Here is a 16,439-nt window from a genome sequence, read left to right as displayed (position 1 = left end):
AAGAGGCGTCCATTCTTTCCAAGACTACTGCCTTGTATAACAGCTACAATATGATAACTGAGGTGGGCTAAGCAAACTCCTGCTAACTTGGCTAGGGATCTGAAAGAGCTGCTGCCTATGAAGCCCTGAGGGCTCTCATCGCTGCCAGAAATCTAGCGAGAACACACAAGGTCCATCTACAATCGCGCCACTCCGGTTGTGAATGTGCACTGGTTTGCAAAGACCCTTCAAAGGGGCTTTTCTCTTTATTTCCTTACGCAGCTGTATGTGATTTGGCCTTTCTGATGAAACTGGGTTTCAAAGATGTTTACCACGCCAAGTGAGATCTGTTTCTCCTCTTCTCTCCCATCTCCTTCTCAGGAGAAACAAATGAGTTCCCCTACCCCCTACTTCTTCAGGATTCAAAGTGGTTGCTTCCTAAAAACTTTTGCGGCTCTTGCAGCATCCCCAGGCTGCATTTGACAGCACCATATTAGTAGTGTGAGCATAGGACTGAGAGCCAAGAGATAACAGCAAATTAGCAGTAGAGAATTCATCCAGCCTCCGAGTTCTCTTGTGTAGCTTTTTGCCTGTTCTGCCTCCTATTTTATCTATCTCTCTCAAAGACCTGTGGCCTGAAGCCCTTCAGAGGAGGGAGCTCACTATTGAAACCTTTGGTGAAATAGGAGAAGAGTGGCCCAGAGCTGCTTGAGAACTCAGCAGAGGCAGGGGGGTCCATTGGGGAGCGAGCTCTCTCTTGACATCTGCTGGTGAGCGGGGGGGGAAAGAACTCATGGGCGGGGCCTCATCTGCATTTCAGTTATATGACCGTTTGGGGCATTTTGGTTAAAACCTAGTGACATTTTGAGTTTGGGGCAATAAAAAGCTATTGTCCCTGCTGGGAAATGAAGGGACACTAGAACTGCATCCAATGTGCCTGGGCTGGGGGCCCATCCTGACCGAGACCACAGGCAGGCCCAGTTGGGTAAGGGAGCCCAGAAACAGAGAGTGGAGAGAAGAGAAAAAGCCATTCCCACCTTCTTCTGGGAGGGCCTCCCTCACAGTATGGATTTTGTTAAGGGTCCTGTGTACTGCTGAGATGAGGCACTTATAAGAGAATATAAAGATGTGGCCACAGATAGTACAGAGGCAGCACTGACAGACTCGATGGTGCTGAGGAAGTTGGGGCCAGAGCTGCCGAGAGCAGCACCCTACCCTAGCATGGACGCCGTATCAGAAATCAAAGCTGAAATCATTTCACCGGGGTCAGATGGTAGTGCCCGCAGAGTAGCCCAGGCAGCATTGAGCTGCCAGACTCCTTGGACTCCACGAACCCAGGACAACAAACTATGAGTGGGGGAAGTTGGGAGTAGGAAAGTGGGTAGACTGCATTAACCGCTCACGACTCCAAGAGGAGGACTGAGGTAGGGACTCATCTTAAGGCACCCTGGGGGGCTGTAGTCTTACCTAATATATATTGTTAATGTATTTACTGCTGGCTTTCCCAAGCTCATTCTGTTCGTTGTCCCTTCTCCCTTCACAAAGTTATTTTTGTATTAAACCTTTGGACTCGGTGCCTGTGAGTGGGGACATATGGACCATACTGACCTAGGGTGGTGTTTGCCAACTTTCTGGGTGGGCACTTGAGCTGGTGTTATTTCAGTTTTCAGAAGGAACCCCTGGAAAAGTGAACCCAGCCCTTTTTTTCTGGTGACAACACCTCACACAAGGGTTACATACCCAGCTAGCTTAGGGGTTTGTACTGCTGTCCATCCCTGTAGCATCTGTACACCTTCCTCCAAAAATAGATTGACTGTATGGAAGCCCCCCTAGTGGAGCTCATGGAGTCTCTCCTGGCTCTTCTCCCACACAGGGTTATGGGGTTAAAACTCTGCTTGGGGTAGGGTTTTTGTAGTGGTGTTGGTAGGGAGTTGATGTCATGTTCGTTGTGGTGGGAAAGCCTGTTTTTTGGTTTTTGGTTTTTTTTAAAGCCTTTCCCAAAGGTAATCAGATGCTGGGTTTGTCTGATCTCCTCTAGAAGTGTGTTCCCTTTAACTGAGAATAGCTTGTCTCAATGCTTTGATCTGGGGATTTTGACCTGAATTGCCCCAAAGGGGCACGACTGTCCCGGCAGTTCATAGGCGAAGATGGGATCTGTAATGTTGCTAGGACCTGGTGTTTTAATTAATATGATTAGGACCAAGGCCTTAAACTGGCTGATGTGCGAACGGTGGCCTAACTCATGGAGGAAGCAGGCCGCAACTTTTTACATGTGCTGTAGCTTTTGTGTTAACATAAGAACGGCCCTGGTGGGTCAGACCAAAGGTCCATCTAGCCCAGTATCCAATAGTGGCCAATTCCAGATGCCCCAAAGGGAATGAACAGAACAGGTAATCATCAAGTGATCCATCCCTTGTTGCCCATTCCCAGCTTCTGCCAAACAGAGGCTAGGGACACCATCCCCGCCCATCCTGGCTAATAGCCATTGCTGGATCTATTCTCCATGAATTTATCTAGTTCTTTTTTGAACCCTGTTATAGTCTTGGCCTTCACAGCATCCTTTGGCAAAGAGTTCCACAGGTTGACTATGTGTTGTGTGAAGAAATACTTCCTTTTGTTTGTTTTAAACCTGCTGCCTATTAATTTCATTGAGTGACCGCTAGTTCGTATGTTATGAGAAGGTGTAAATAACACTTCCTTTTTTACTTTCTCTGCACCAGTCATGATTTTATAGACCTCTATTATATTCCCCCTTAGTCGTTTTTCATGTTTAGTTTCATTTTCTTCTGAACCTAAAGTCACTTTGTAGTTACATAGCTCATCATAGGAGCTCACAAAGCTGATTAAGCATTTGGGTGCCGATTCAACAGAGAACTTAAGGACATGTTTAACTTTAAGCACTTGAGTAATTCCATCTATATTCAGCAAAGCACTTAAACACATGCTTAAATGCTTTGCTGAATAGGGGCCCGAATTAGTTAAGCCTCATGACACCTGGATAGGCTTTAAAATAAATGGCAAGTGGACAGCTTTGAAAATCTCAGCCTAAGACTTTGATCTAGGAAATCATCCCGATTCAGAAACGGTGTTTAAGCACGAGTTTAAATCCCATTGACATCAAATGGGACTTAAATTTATCACATACATAGATGCTTTCCCAAATAGAGATGGTCTTAATCACGTGTTTAAATGCTTTCCTAGAATGAGGCCTAAATGACTTGCTCAAGGTCACATAATGTCTGAGGCAATGCTTGCCAAAGTCAATCGGAGCTGTCCATTGATTTCAATGGGCTTTGGAAAAGGCCTGTAATGAATCACCATGAATGCCAACGGTAAAATGTTCTCATCCTGAAACTCCCCTGCTCTAACCGTAAGACACACTCCCTCCCAGTGCTCTTGAAACAAAAGGATGTCACTTTTCACTAGTGGCTAATGCAGTTGTGAAGCAAAGGGAATGACTGGGAAGGGTGTAATAATTACCGCACAATACAGAAATCCTCCAGTGTATTCCCTGCAGGACTATGATCTCAGAGAATTTCTGTGAGGCCCCCTTCAAGTAATTACTGTTACTTCGTGCTTATCTGCCAGCTCTCTCACTGGGTTTTCTCTTTCTTCCCTTCCTTAGCGAAGATACTGACTCTGACAAAAGGAGCCATTTGTCAAGAAGCCAGTGTGCCACCTTTTCTTTCCTCTTTCTTTGCTGAAATTATGTGAGAGATTACAGTCCAGCCTGGGACAATGTGTACCTTATCATCTAAATAATAGAGCATATAATAATCAATGACAAATGGCCATTAGCAGGAGCTGATACAGCCGTGTCATTGAATACGGTGCCGCGCAACGCAGCCGGTTCGGACATCTTTATTTCAAATATATAAAATCACAGCAGAATTTTACACAGATCACCAGGGCTGATTACAAAATTGCGAAGCCTACTGCATTGCTATAGTTGAAACACTTAGTCCTAGAGGCTTTAGGAGAACTAGGAGAGGCAATGCAGGTGGTCTTTTTTTTCTTAAGGGAACCTAGTGGAGGTGAATGTGGATAAATCCAGAGAAACATCTACCCTAGCCAGAGGATAGGCATTGTAACGCAAGTTTTCTCAAACTTCCACAGCAATGTCAATGCCTCCCATCTTGACCTGGGCTGGAGCAATTGTAACAGCTGCCATCTTGGGTGATATAGTAGCCATTGAACCAGGGACGTCTAGAGCTAAAAGCACAAGCTACCACAACTTGAGCTAAGACTTCCTAGGTAGGGCACTAACAAACTCATATCCTCTGTATGTTGACACAGAGGGAGCCTTGTAACGTGCTGACCAGTGGGTTGCCCAGTCACCTCTCAAGTTGAGACTAGAGTTGAGTCTCCAATGCATATTGGCTGGGACGGCCAATAAGGGTAGCAAACCGTGTCAGTCCCGTTGATGTTTTTGGCATGTGCAGATAAGGTGTCAAATCCAGCCCCTGCTCTATAGAATCAGAAGCTCCCCAGATTGTGTGGGAACTGGTGTGGGCAAGTTGAACAAGGAGGCAGCTGGAATCTGGGGAGATTCACACTGGAGGTGAATCTCCCCAGAATCTGGAGGTGAATCTATTGAGGTTCCGAGCTCTACTCCACATCCACACACATAGGCTATGAGGGGCAAGGGAAAGGCAGAGCAGAGCATCCCGAATGCTCAAATAATCTATTTCAGTCTTCTCAGTGTGGCTCCACAGACCACTCGCTGGCCACAGGATTGAGGTCTATTACCAACTTTTGTCCATTACCATCCTGAGTTGGATGCTAAGGGTTGATCCAGAGGTGAAAGACTCTGCATCCTGCCCTTAACAAATCCTCTGAGACATTCTGTCCCTCTGGAGGAGAGGTGCTTTATTTTGAAGGTTGCTAATGGCTTGTCCAGTGGCTTAATTTGCTACCACATTTAATTATTCCCTTTAGAACTTATGCAAACATGTCAGTTCTCTGTAAAGCCTCCCCTGATTTTGCTGGTCGCGTGAACTAACGTTGGTGAAACTCCGGTGCTTTGGAAGAAAGTCCAGGGGCACCTTGAGATGTTTTTTTCTTTTTTTTTTTTTGTGAAGTTCAACATGATTAATTATATGGGACTCAAGATATGTAAAAGTTATCCAAGTTTTCACCATTAATCACATAAATGAACAGAAAATAATTAGTTCGTAGTGACTTTCTGGCTTATTATAATCAGCCCCAACTCAAATCGACTTAGCCCAGACAGCCAAATATAGCAAGGAAGAAAAACCTTGAGGCATTTTTTTTCCCTGTGTGTTGTCTGTTACCACACTGAGAGGTTTCTGTTCAAATGATGTGCCTTATTAAGGCAGACAAAACCCATTTAAACAATGTATCAGAAATGCAGACAAGCATCAGAAACAACGTATTTGGGGTATGTTTTTTTTTTTTCTTACAATTTATTCATGGCAAAGCATGCTAAAACTCTGTGTGTGTGTGTGTGTGTGTGATTTAAAGCACTGACATTAGATTTTTCTAGTATTACAATCTGTTTTTTTTTTAAATATTTTTTTGAGTAGCAATACCACCCCACTTGTAATCAATGTGAAGAATGGCAATTAATTCTTTTTATTTTACTGGCTTAAACAATGTGCTTATTAGAATAAATGTTATCATTACTCCCTTTTATTTTATGATGATTAATTTTTAATTTGATTGCCAATACTTTGCTTTTTACTGTATATTTAAAGAGGCTTAAATATTACATGTTCTGGAATAATAATAAAATGGAAGAGGTTGCAAATTCTTCCTTAGTAGCTCAGTATAAAATCAGTCTAAAATAAGAAAACCCTAATGTTCAAACCCAGTGGCTTAAAGTAAGGCATGTAGTTAATACTGAAATTGCTAAGTGGTCTCATTATGAAATCAGTGGAAGTATGAGTGCTCAGCATCTGTGAGGATCAGGCCATTTTCACATAGGTGCCTAAATATGAATATAGAGGTTTGAATTCAGGTGCTCATGTTTGAAGTTTTGGCCAACATTTTGAAGTCATCCTAAACTTTTGCATTAAGCTGTTGTGTGCTGTCTAACAGCTGCTTCATTCCACCCCTGAAGCAGCTACATTTTAATGGGGGCAAAGTGATTTCCCACGTTTATATATAGGGCTACATTGTGCTCTCCCTTCTTTCCTCTGTCTGATCCTCACCACTGCCTCCTTTTTCTGACCCTCTTCTCCAGATATCTACCATTTCCTTGGCTTATCTCTGCTTGTTTATGTCAACCTTCTGCCAGGTGGAGCCGGCAGCAACCAGGGCTAGGTTCAATATCTAGGGGTCCCTTTTCAACAATACAGCACAGAATCGGCTTGAGCCCCCCACCCAGTAACCTGGGAAAATTACACACCACCCGTGGATGCCTCTGAGGGGCAGTACTTCCCCACTTGCAAGCACGGAGTCTGAGTGTAGAAAATAAACTTTTAATGAAATGAGAAAAGTCACCCAACTTTAATTAGGGATATTGCCACCAGCAGGATTTATAATCATAAAACTGTGAGCAGGACACCCACCCCACAGTGCATGGGGCAGAGTCTTCTGCCTCATGTTCTTGAATTCTACAACCAAAAGTTCCTTTTCTGTGCCCCTCTATGCTCCCTCACCACACCCCACTCACAGTGGTTGTCCTTGGTCAGTGAGGACCCAGGGTTCAGAAGTGAATCTGTATGAGTTCACCTCCCACCGGGGGAAGAAGGCATCTGGCTTGCTCCACCATTTGAGCACTTGCTCTGGCTTGCCAGCCACAGTTCCTTTCTGGTGGCTGCCCTGCCAGCCGCTCATTCCGCTCCACTCACTGCTTGTTCCACTCGCCAGCCACCGTTCCACTTGCTGGTCACCACCTGCCTCTCTGCTGTGACCGCAGGTCAGTCTCTTGAGGTTTCACCTAGCTCTTAAGTGATTTTCAGCTTGTAGGCTGGGCAGCTCTATTGAGCACTTAAAATAACAAAAGGTTCTTAATAGAGCCTATTTAGCTCTATCTCTGAACAGTGAAGAGGAAAAGGTTAAATCAGCCCAGGAGCCCTTAGGGAGAGTCCACTCCTAGCTGGGATATCTGTCTCCATCCCTCTTACTTTCACAGGGGTCTGGCATTCGAGCCCCTGGCTTAACAAAGTCCTTTCAGCTGAGGGTGACCCCCTCATTTGGGAAAGGTTAAGCACAGTGCTGCTCCCCTTTATTCATACAATGAAGACAACATTGATAACAACATTTCACTATCCCTGTATTCAGTACTAAAGTGATTTGTAACCCAACACCAGCCAAAGTTGATCACTTTGAGTAACACTGCTCTGTCTGCTGGATATCTAGGCAGAGTAGGTATGTTCATGTAAATACAGCTTGCTCCTGATGTCTCTCCTCCCAGCTAGCTGTCAGTGAAGAACTCATTCAGACACTGCTTACATCCAACTGCTTCTTTTTGGTCCCTGTTCATTTCTTCCTCAGTGTCCCTGATTATTCTACATCCAATGGCAACTTGGGTCCCTGCGGCAATTGCCTGGAAGAACCTCACCTCGACTGCAGAGCCGCTAACAGCAGTTCCTCTTGATATTCCTTTATGAAGCACTAGATCATGCCTGTTAGGTGTGCTGCAGAGACACACAATCCCAACAGAGGACGGGGGTGCATTCTGCCTCTGAATGTCCCTGATGAGTAAGGAGACCACACCTGCTTCTATGTCTCCTTATGGGCTGTGGCCTATTTGCTATGTTACATCCGTCTTATTGTTCTGCCCAGACCAGAAGCGAGTGGCCCCATTCTCTCTTCTTCTCTGCTGCTTCTTAGGCCACCTTGCCCTGCCAGATATGGAACAATTCCCAAATGCAGGGATTGCAACGCTGCCTCATCTATACCACAGCTGCACAGGGGTGGGAAAAGAAAGTTCCAGGCACCTTCCCTCTGCCATCCTCACAGGGGCTAGCCAGAGTCAGACTATGCTTATCTGTGATGTGAACTCTCATCTAGTACAATGGCCAGTGTTTGCCTGGAAATATCAGAGACACCCATGATGAGATCTGTTATCCAGTTAACACTCTGTATTCTATGTCTCCCTGTTCTGAAAGGCAACATAGTCCAGTGAATCGGGCCCTAGATGGGGACTCGAGACTTTGGTTCTATTTTCAGCTCTGCCACTGTCCAACTGTGTGACCTGGGTTTAGTCACTTTTCCTTTCTCTTTCCTCTCCCATCCTTTGCCGAATTCGGCTTCAGGGCAGCAGCTGTCTTTTACTACATGTTTGTACAAACGCTAGCACAACAAGGACCAGCTCTCAGTTGGAGCAAATGAAGTAATATAAACAATGATCGATTAATTTTTTCTAAGCAAACAAAAAATAAACCCCATACACTTGCACCAAAAGAGGATATGATATAAAGGTTTAACCCTGGCACCAAAGTACTAACAACAATAATCACTGAAATACCATTACAAATGAAACATCTTTTCAAGTCTTGTCTCTTGCAGTGTGTGTGTCCCCCAAACATCACAGAGTCAAATTAAGTTTTCCATATGAGATCAAAACAAGTGCAATCACAATAACCATTTATTTCTCTGCATTTTCATTTTTTAATGAACTTTCCCCAAGGACATTCTCACAATTGAGCATTTATTTATTATAAGCAACAAAAGGAATTTTGTTCATTCCAGCTGTGACAAAGAAATACATTTTGATAAGCATAGTGTACTGTATATGAAAATAATAATAAGTGCATAATTCGAGGCTTTGGAATTGAAGGGTGAAATTCTCTGTTGACATATCTCCACAGAAGCCAGTGGAGTTACACTAGCAGAGAATTTGGCCTTAAGGAGGGGAAGGAGATCAGGAGCGTTTGATCTGCCTTGTCACGTTCCTCTTCTTTGGGGGCGATTTTATTTCTTCCATCCTAGGCGAACTGAGATTTTGTTTAAAGAAATATAGACTGTACATTATTAATATATTTTAAAAACATTTTAAATGAACATAGTGCTAGTGAAAGGACAGATTACCAGGTTCAGAGAGAGAAGTCTGTCTCCAGAAGAGCTACAAGAATCTACCTATCTTAGGTACTTATCTCACACTCCTTCGCTGTGGTATCCAAGCACCTCACAGTATTTTATGTGTTTATCCTTATAACACCCTGACGAGGTAAGGAAGTGGTATTAATGGCATTTTATACATGGAAAAGTGAGGCACAGTGAGCCTATGGGATTTGCCCAAGGTGACACAAGTTAATGGCAGAGATGGGACTGAATCCAGGTCTAGTGCCCTAACTACCAAACCAGCCATCTTTTCTGACAGGGAAAACTCTCCCCCCATGTAAATGGGCTTCACTTCTAAAATGGAGGGATCACTACAGGAGTAACAGATTAGTTCTGTGTCCCTGGCCTGTTCAGTGCTTTATTTTGTGGGACTCCTGGCCAATATGGGCACCAGTTGTGGTGGAGGACTGAGATTTCCCATTTCATTTCAAAGATGCCACTCGACTGCAGGTACCACAAACTTTTAGCCAGTATCCCTCTATGTAGCATGCAGGTGCTCACATACAAAGCTCATGGGCAGGGTGTAAAAACCTATACAGGTGAACAGCTACTTGCACCAAAAAACTGGGGGAGAAAAGCTTGTAATGAGCTCTCCCTGCTAAGTTTTACAGTAGATGGTCATTATACCATTGGAACCAAACACAGTTGCTTGTTATGGATAATATATTTAGCTATAAACAAATTTAACACATTGCATTTTAAAAAAAATATGATGCTCAGACTTTCTATTAAGGGTACAAATATAAAAAAGTTTATAAAGATTTAATATATGTATAACAGATGTTTTAATACATTTGCATCACCCTGATTTCAATGTGGCTAGGATTTAACTCCAGATCGAGAAGAGTATTAAACTGAAAATGAGTCTCCAGACTGATGCAAATTTTCTTTTGCCTTGATCAACAGGCTCCAACAACAAGTCATTCAGTTGAGATTGTTTTCCAACCTGAAAATTGGGTTTTTTCTCTAAATGAAGATTTTTTTTCACAAAAAATGTTGGCTTTCAGAAGACATTTCGATTTTTCATTAAAAAATGAACATTTGAAAACAAATAATTCTATTTGAGTATGCTGCCATGCTACCTCATGGGATTTGTAGTTCACTTATAGCCTGTTCTAATTCTCCTGTATACGCTGGTCTCCCTGACTGGACTATATCTCCCATGATGCACCAGGACCAGGGGTTTCAATGGTGCAATGCCTCCCCTCACCAGAAGGGGTGACTAGCTGCATCATAAGAGATGTGGTCTGAGCCGGCACCCCAGCCTATTGTGGAGAATAGGAGCATGAAGTACAGTATCAGCATTACAGATTTTTTTTAAAATCCATTTTTTAATGAAAAGTTTAAATTCTCTGTGCAAATGGAAAACAAAATGTCCAATCATATCGAACTGAGATTCATTTGTCATCATTATCAACATACAGCTTCTTTCATCCCAAAAACTGCTTGCAAATTGCTCGGCAAATTACAGACGAGAGTCACATCCGCCACTGAAATGTGGCCCCCGCTGGAATGCCCTGCTCAGCAGCTCTTTGGGGGTAACAACAATAGTATAAACTTTTCCCATGCATTAGCTGTGTGCACAGATTTGTGCACAAGTACTAACCTGACTTGCCATTTGTCTCGCTGCAATCTGGTCATTTTCTGTATGCATTGCAGCAGAGGTGAGTTTTAAGAAGATACTTGTAGGAGGACGAAGTGGTAGCTTTATAGAATTTGATGGAGGAATTTTTCCCCCCTGGGAAGACATGAGACAAAGGTGTCTGTATGGGAAGCAGAAAAGCAAGTGATCCATGCTGGCACCTCCTGCAAAACAAAGATGGGGATAAAATGATAAGATGCATAAGCAGAGTGGAATAAATTGTAGAGGGTTTTGATCTTTAGGTTAAGAAGTTTGTGTTTGATGCAGCGAGTGCAAAAGTGTTAGCTCTAAGTAAAGCTCATTTGCCAGACTATTTGTGGAAAGTGAGTGCAAACAGACCAGGTGAAACTGTATGAACATTTATAGGAAAGTCTTCAGAAAATTCTTTGGGGTATTTGCCCAACTCCAGGCACAGCTCAAAATTGCTCCATTTGCCTTATTGGTTTAAGTCCGTGATGGAGACTCAAAGTGACAGTACTGTCAACACATGAAGAAACAGAGCCACAGTGCATTGTGGCTTCTGGGCCAGCAAACCAAACATCAGTTTTCAAATGAAAAGACATTGAAAGAGGCGAAAAAGCAAGCACAGCCTACATATCATCACTATGTAATGCAATAAAGTGGAACAATACATTTACCTCCAAATGCACGGGAATAAGGTCTTCTTCCTGTGCAATAATTCCTGGGGGAGGGGGGGTGGGGAAACATTCCTGAAAGTGTTATAAGCATGGACTTAATCCATTTATTTCTTTAACTTTGACTGATATCATCGGGGTGTAGAGTAGTGGCAATAACCTATTATTAGTTGCTTTAAAAAAAAAATCAAATCTTCAGACTAACAACCATACAACACCAAGGGGAAAAAATGTAAAGGAGAGATCGAGTGAACTATAAATATAGTCTATACATGTGAAAGAAAGCAAATCAGAACGGGAAAGATAAAAAGGCTCTGAGGCTCCATTTGATCCCGCAACATATTCCCTCCCTAAGAATAACGCTATCAAAAGCAAAATTGTAATGAGAACTGTTTAAATCATCTCTTTCTTTCTCATTCATTACCATCGCTCACTCACATGTTCTTTGTGTTGCTATAGTGTGTGTGTGTGTGTGTGTGTGTGTGTGTGTGTGTGAAAGCAGCACTGCCGTTGGTTGTGACTCATTGTGACAGCTCAACAGAAGTTGCAGAGGGGTAACAGTTCCCAGCTGAATTAGGTCCTGCTGGAATTCCTGGGTTTAACTCCAGGGAAGAGGGTAAAGAGTAAACCAAAACTTTTGAAACAAAATCCAACCGCCCCTTACCCTTTGGGTCCCGTGGCAGTTTGGGCTAAGTAAGGATCACTGGGCTTCGGTCCTTATTGAATACTGACAATCTGTGTTTGTGCAGTTGGCAGGCGTTGGAAGATGAACCTATAGCTTTCCTGACAACACTGACGATACCCGATCCAAAGAGATCAAACTCTCTCTATGGGGGTGAGGGGATGAGAGGGATAATCCAATCCCTGTTCCATCAGATCAAACGTGGGGCTCTTCTGGTCAAGGAGGGAGGGAGAGAGAGAGGACAGTTGAAAGGTTTAATCCGTGCACTACAGGAATAGAGTGAGGGGACCTGTGGCAATGCATAGAATCATAGAAGATTAGAGTTGGAAGGGACCTGAGGAGGTCATCTAGTCCAACTCCCTGCTCAAAACAGGACCAATCCCCAACTAAATCATCCCAGCCAGGGCTTTGTCAAGCCGGGCCTTAATAACCTAGAAGGATGGAGATTCCACCAGCTCCCTAGGTAACCCATTCCAGGGCTTTACCATCCTCCTTGTGAAATACTGTTTCCTAATACCCAACCTAGACCTCTCCCACTGCAACTTGAGACCATTGCTCCTTTTTCTATCATCTGCCACCACTGAGAACAGCCGAGCTCCATCCTCTTTGGAACCCCCTTCAGGTAGTTGAAGGCTGCTATCAAATCCCACCCCCGCTTCTCTTCTGCAGACTAAACAAGCCCAGTTCCCTCAGCCTCTCCTCGTAAGTCATGTGCCCCAGCCCCCTGATCATTTTCGTTGCCCACCGCTGGACTCTGTCCAATTTGTCCACATCCTTTCTGTAGTAGGGAACCCAAAACTGGACGCAGTACTCCAGATGTGGCCTCACCAGTGCCGAATAGAGGGGAATAATCACTTCCCTCCATCTGCTGGCAATGTTCCTACTAATGCAGCCCAATATGCCATTAGCCTTATTGGCAACAAGGGCACACTGTTGACTCATATCCAGCTTCTCCACTGTAATCCCTAGGTCCTTTTCTTCAGAACTGCCAGTTAGCAAGTTGGTCCCCAGCCTGTAGCAGTGCATGGGATTCTTCTGTCCTAAGTGCAGGACTCTGCACTTGTCCTTGTTGAACCTCATCAGATTTCTTTTGGCCCAATCCTCCAATTTGTCTAGATCACTGTGGACCCTATCCGGACCCTCCAGCATATCTACCTCTCCCCTGAGCTTAGTGTCATCTGCGAACTTGCTGAGGGTGAAATCCATCCCATCATCGAGATCATTAATAAAGATGTTGAACAAAACTGACCCCAGGACCAATTCCTCGGGCACACTGGATGCATTATGGGTTCATAAAGAAAACTTCATTTTAACAAATGTAATTCTGGCCAGAAAATTTTCTTTTATAAATGTCACATATACACACATGCACATAGTGATCCTTACCATGTATATTGCACCATCCTCCTCAAAGCCCTTTTCTAACATTCCTTAAAGGTTCAGACACTGTACAAAGTATGGAAGGATTACTATCCTCATTGTAAAGCACAGGGGAAAAGGAAACAGAGAGCTAGGATATTTAAGGGACTTGCCCATGATTACGCAATAAGTTGGAGCTGGGAATAGTCTTCCACATCCCCGGTTTAAGGCCTAGACAAGTGACTTTCAACCTTTTTTCATTTGCAGACCCCTAAAATTTTTTGAATGGAGGTGCAGATCCCTTTGAAAATCTTAGACATAATCTGCGGACCCCCAGGGGTCTGCAGACCATAAATTGAAAACCACTGTTCTAGATTATGATCTATAAACAACAACAGAACAAGCAATGGGTCTGATTCCTCACTAGCAGGTTTATGCTTTCATTACTTCTCGGATAGGTATAACCTGCAAGAACTGGACTGCAGCCACAAGTCCTCTTCTAATGGAGGGAGACACAAAGGAGCTTTGCAGAAAAGTGGGCGGCATGCGTGAGAGGGTGAGACCACAGACTCAGCTGATTTAGCTCTTACGGAGCTCCACTGAATGTGAAAGCTGCCTCTCTGACCAAGCCCCCCCAGGCAATGGTACCAGTAATACCATTTACCTTTTGAAGGATGAATTTCTCCTCTAGCACAGAGAGCTCTGTTGGTGGAAGCGGGGTGTCCCTTTGACCTCTTTCTGAGACAGCTTTGTTCAGTCTATCCCAATGCATCTGCACGAGTGGGTTTGTATTCCCACCAAGCTGGGTAAAGGCCCTGAATGAGGATTAGGCAAGGAACCTAAAGAGACTCTTAATGTTGTTTATAGCATTTTTCTTGAGGATAAGCGGAAGTGCTGCATTCAAAGCTTGAGTTCTACGGCTTTGTAATCCTACAGGCAGAATACAGCTGGCAGTTGCAACTCAATCTTCCGTTTGGGAAGTTTCCCTCCTTGCATTCCACACAGTTTTTATTATTTTTCATACTAATATTACCACCTAATGCACAACATGGCAGAGTCATTACATGAGCTACAAGTACAAATTTCATCCATCAGAACACCCAGCCACAGACTAAAAGTCTTATCACCATAAATTACATTTGAAAACCTAACATAGATGTTATTCATCCTTATTATGATGAAACAACAGGGGATGCGTATGCTTTTCAAATTCAAAATATGCATTTCTATCTGCAGTAAAGCCTCCCCAATATATGCTGTGATATTCAAATTGAGAATTATTGATGAAGTCTTTCCATAAGCAACCTTTTTTGTTGTTTTTCATTTCTTCTGCAACCGTTTCCCTGGGCAAACATCTCAGCAGTTTTCAGACCGTCCACTCCCTGTTGGAAAATCTCTCTCTATAGACTCTGATAACTATATATGCCTTTGCCACATGCATCTTTATGTGCTGCTATTGCTGATAATCAGAGCTTCATTGCTGAATTTTTTCCTTCGTGGCGCAGAAAAAATGATAATCAGGTGGACCTGCACTGTAGAAGAGATCCAGATCCGGTGGCTTTGCCAAAAGAAATGTTTGCTAAAGCTTGGGTATTATCATTCTGTGAGTGGGGCCTAGTTTGGAGTGACTGTAGAGCTTAGCTTGGAATGAGCCAGGGACCAAGTTACAATTTGGGGCGGAAATCATTAAGACTGTGGAGGCCTTGCAATTTGCATTGTTTTGATTAGAGATAGTCCAGAGCCACAAGCATCAGATCCACATCTGAATCTGATACCCACTTCCCCAGAGTTCGGAGATCCCAGACATGCCCCTTCAGTGCCATGATTCCAGATGGTACTTGTAGGAAGTACCACTGGAGAAGGAGCGGGTCCAAAACCTGCCCCTCCCCTCTTGTTTCTTATTGGCCCACAATGGAGAAGCAAATGCTTTTTCAGAGTTCAGAGTAACAGCCGTGTTAGTCTGTGTTCGCAAAAAGAAAAGGAGTACTTGTGGCACCTTAGAGACTAACCAATTTATTTGAGCATGAGCTTTCGTGAGCTACAGCTCACTTCATCTATTCCTGAGATGAAACTATGGTGAAACCATTCCTGAGATGATTCTGATGGCCTGAACCGCTTCCATTGTGATATCCGGATTAATTCAGCCAGCCCAATGGCCAGACTGATGTGCAGCTGGGGCAGTGACTGTGAGGCATTTGGAAAAAGTCAATATTTATGTATATAACAATACAAAATAATTTATATATCAAATGTGTTGATGTGCATAGAAATGGCATATATTTGATTGTCTTCCTCTTCGCCACCCTTTGGATACTGCTTGCTTTCTTTGATTGTAAGCTCTTCAGGGCAGAAAGCCTTTCCCCATCTGTGTCTGAGCAACCACTAGCACAATAGGGCCTAAATCCACACTGGAGACTTTGGGTGGCTAAATCATCATCAGAGTTGTGGTAGATTCCCCATTGGAGTGACAATTGGATGTTTTTTTTTCTAAAAGATCTGCTCTAGGAATTATTTATGAAAGTTCTATGCTCTATGTTACACAGGTCAGACTAGATGGTCACAATAGTCCCTTTTGGCTTTGGAATCTATAAATAATTAACATTAATCCTGCAGTCCCATGTTGGCAAAGCTTCCATTGAAGTCAATATATTGGGCCACATTATTTCCTCCTGTTCTGAGCACTTTGGTAGGAATCTGATCCTGATTGCTCAGATGAAAATTTCTTTGGTTCCGGGAGAGATCTCAGCTAGAACGAGGCTGAAAGAGGAGATATATCGGGGTGGGGTGGAGCACACCAATGCTTCATTGGTTCCCCAATGGAGAGCCGTAGACAGCTGGTGAAAGTTAGAGCAGCCTCTAAGCTCCTCTAACATATGCTGGGGCTGAGGCTACTTGATTTCAGCACAGGAGAGAATCAGGGCCCTTGTCATTTAAGTAGGCCCTTGGGCTTCTTGTCTCAATGTGGAATGCAGGACTGGTTGATAAGAACAGGATTTCAACGTGACTTGGAGACTTTTATACACATAGTGCTCATAAATGCAAAGACATATGGGGATGCAGCATCCTTATTTCATCCCCAAAGAATAGTGCTGTCAGTGCTCCAGAATGG

The sequence above is a fragment of the Chelonia mydas genome, chromosome 5 (genome assembly GCF_015237465.2).
Source record: "Chelonia mydas isolate rCheMyd1 chromosome 5, rCheMyd1.pri.v2, whole genome shotgun sequence".
Taxonomy (NCBI): Eukaryota; Metazoa; Chordata; order Testudines; family Cheloniidae; genus Chelonia; species Chelonia mydas.
Note: the sequence above shows the minus strand (reverse complement) of the source record.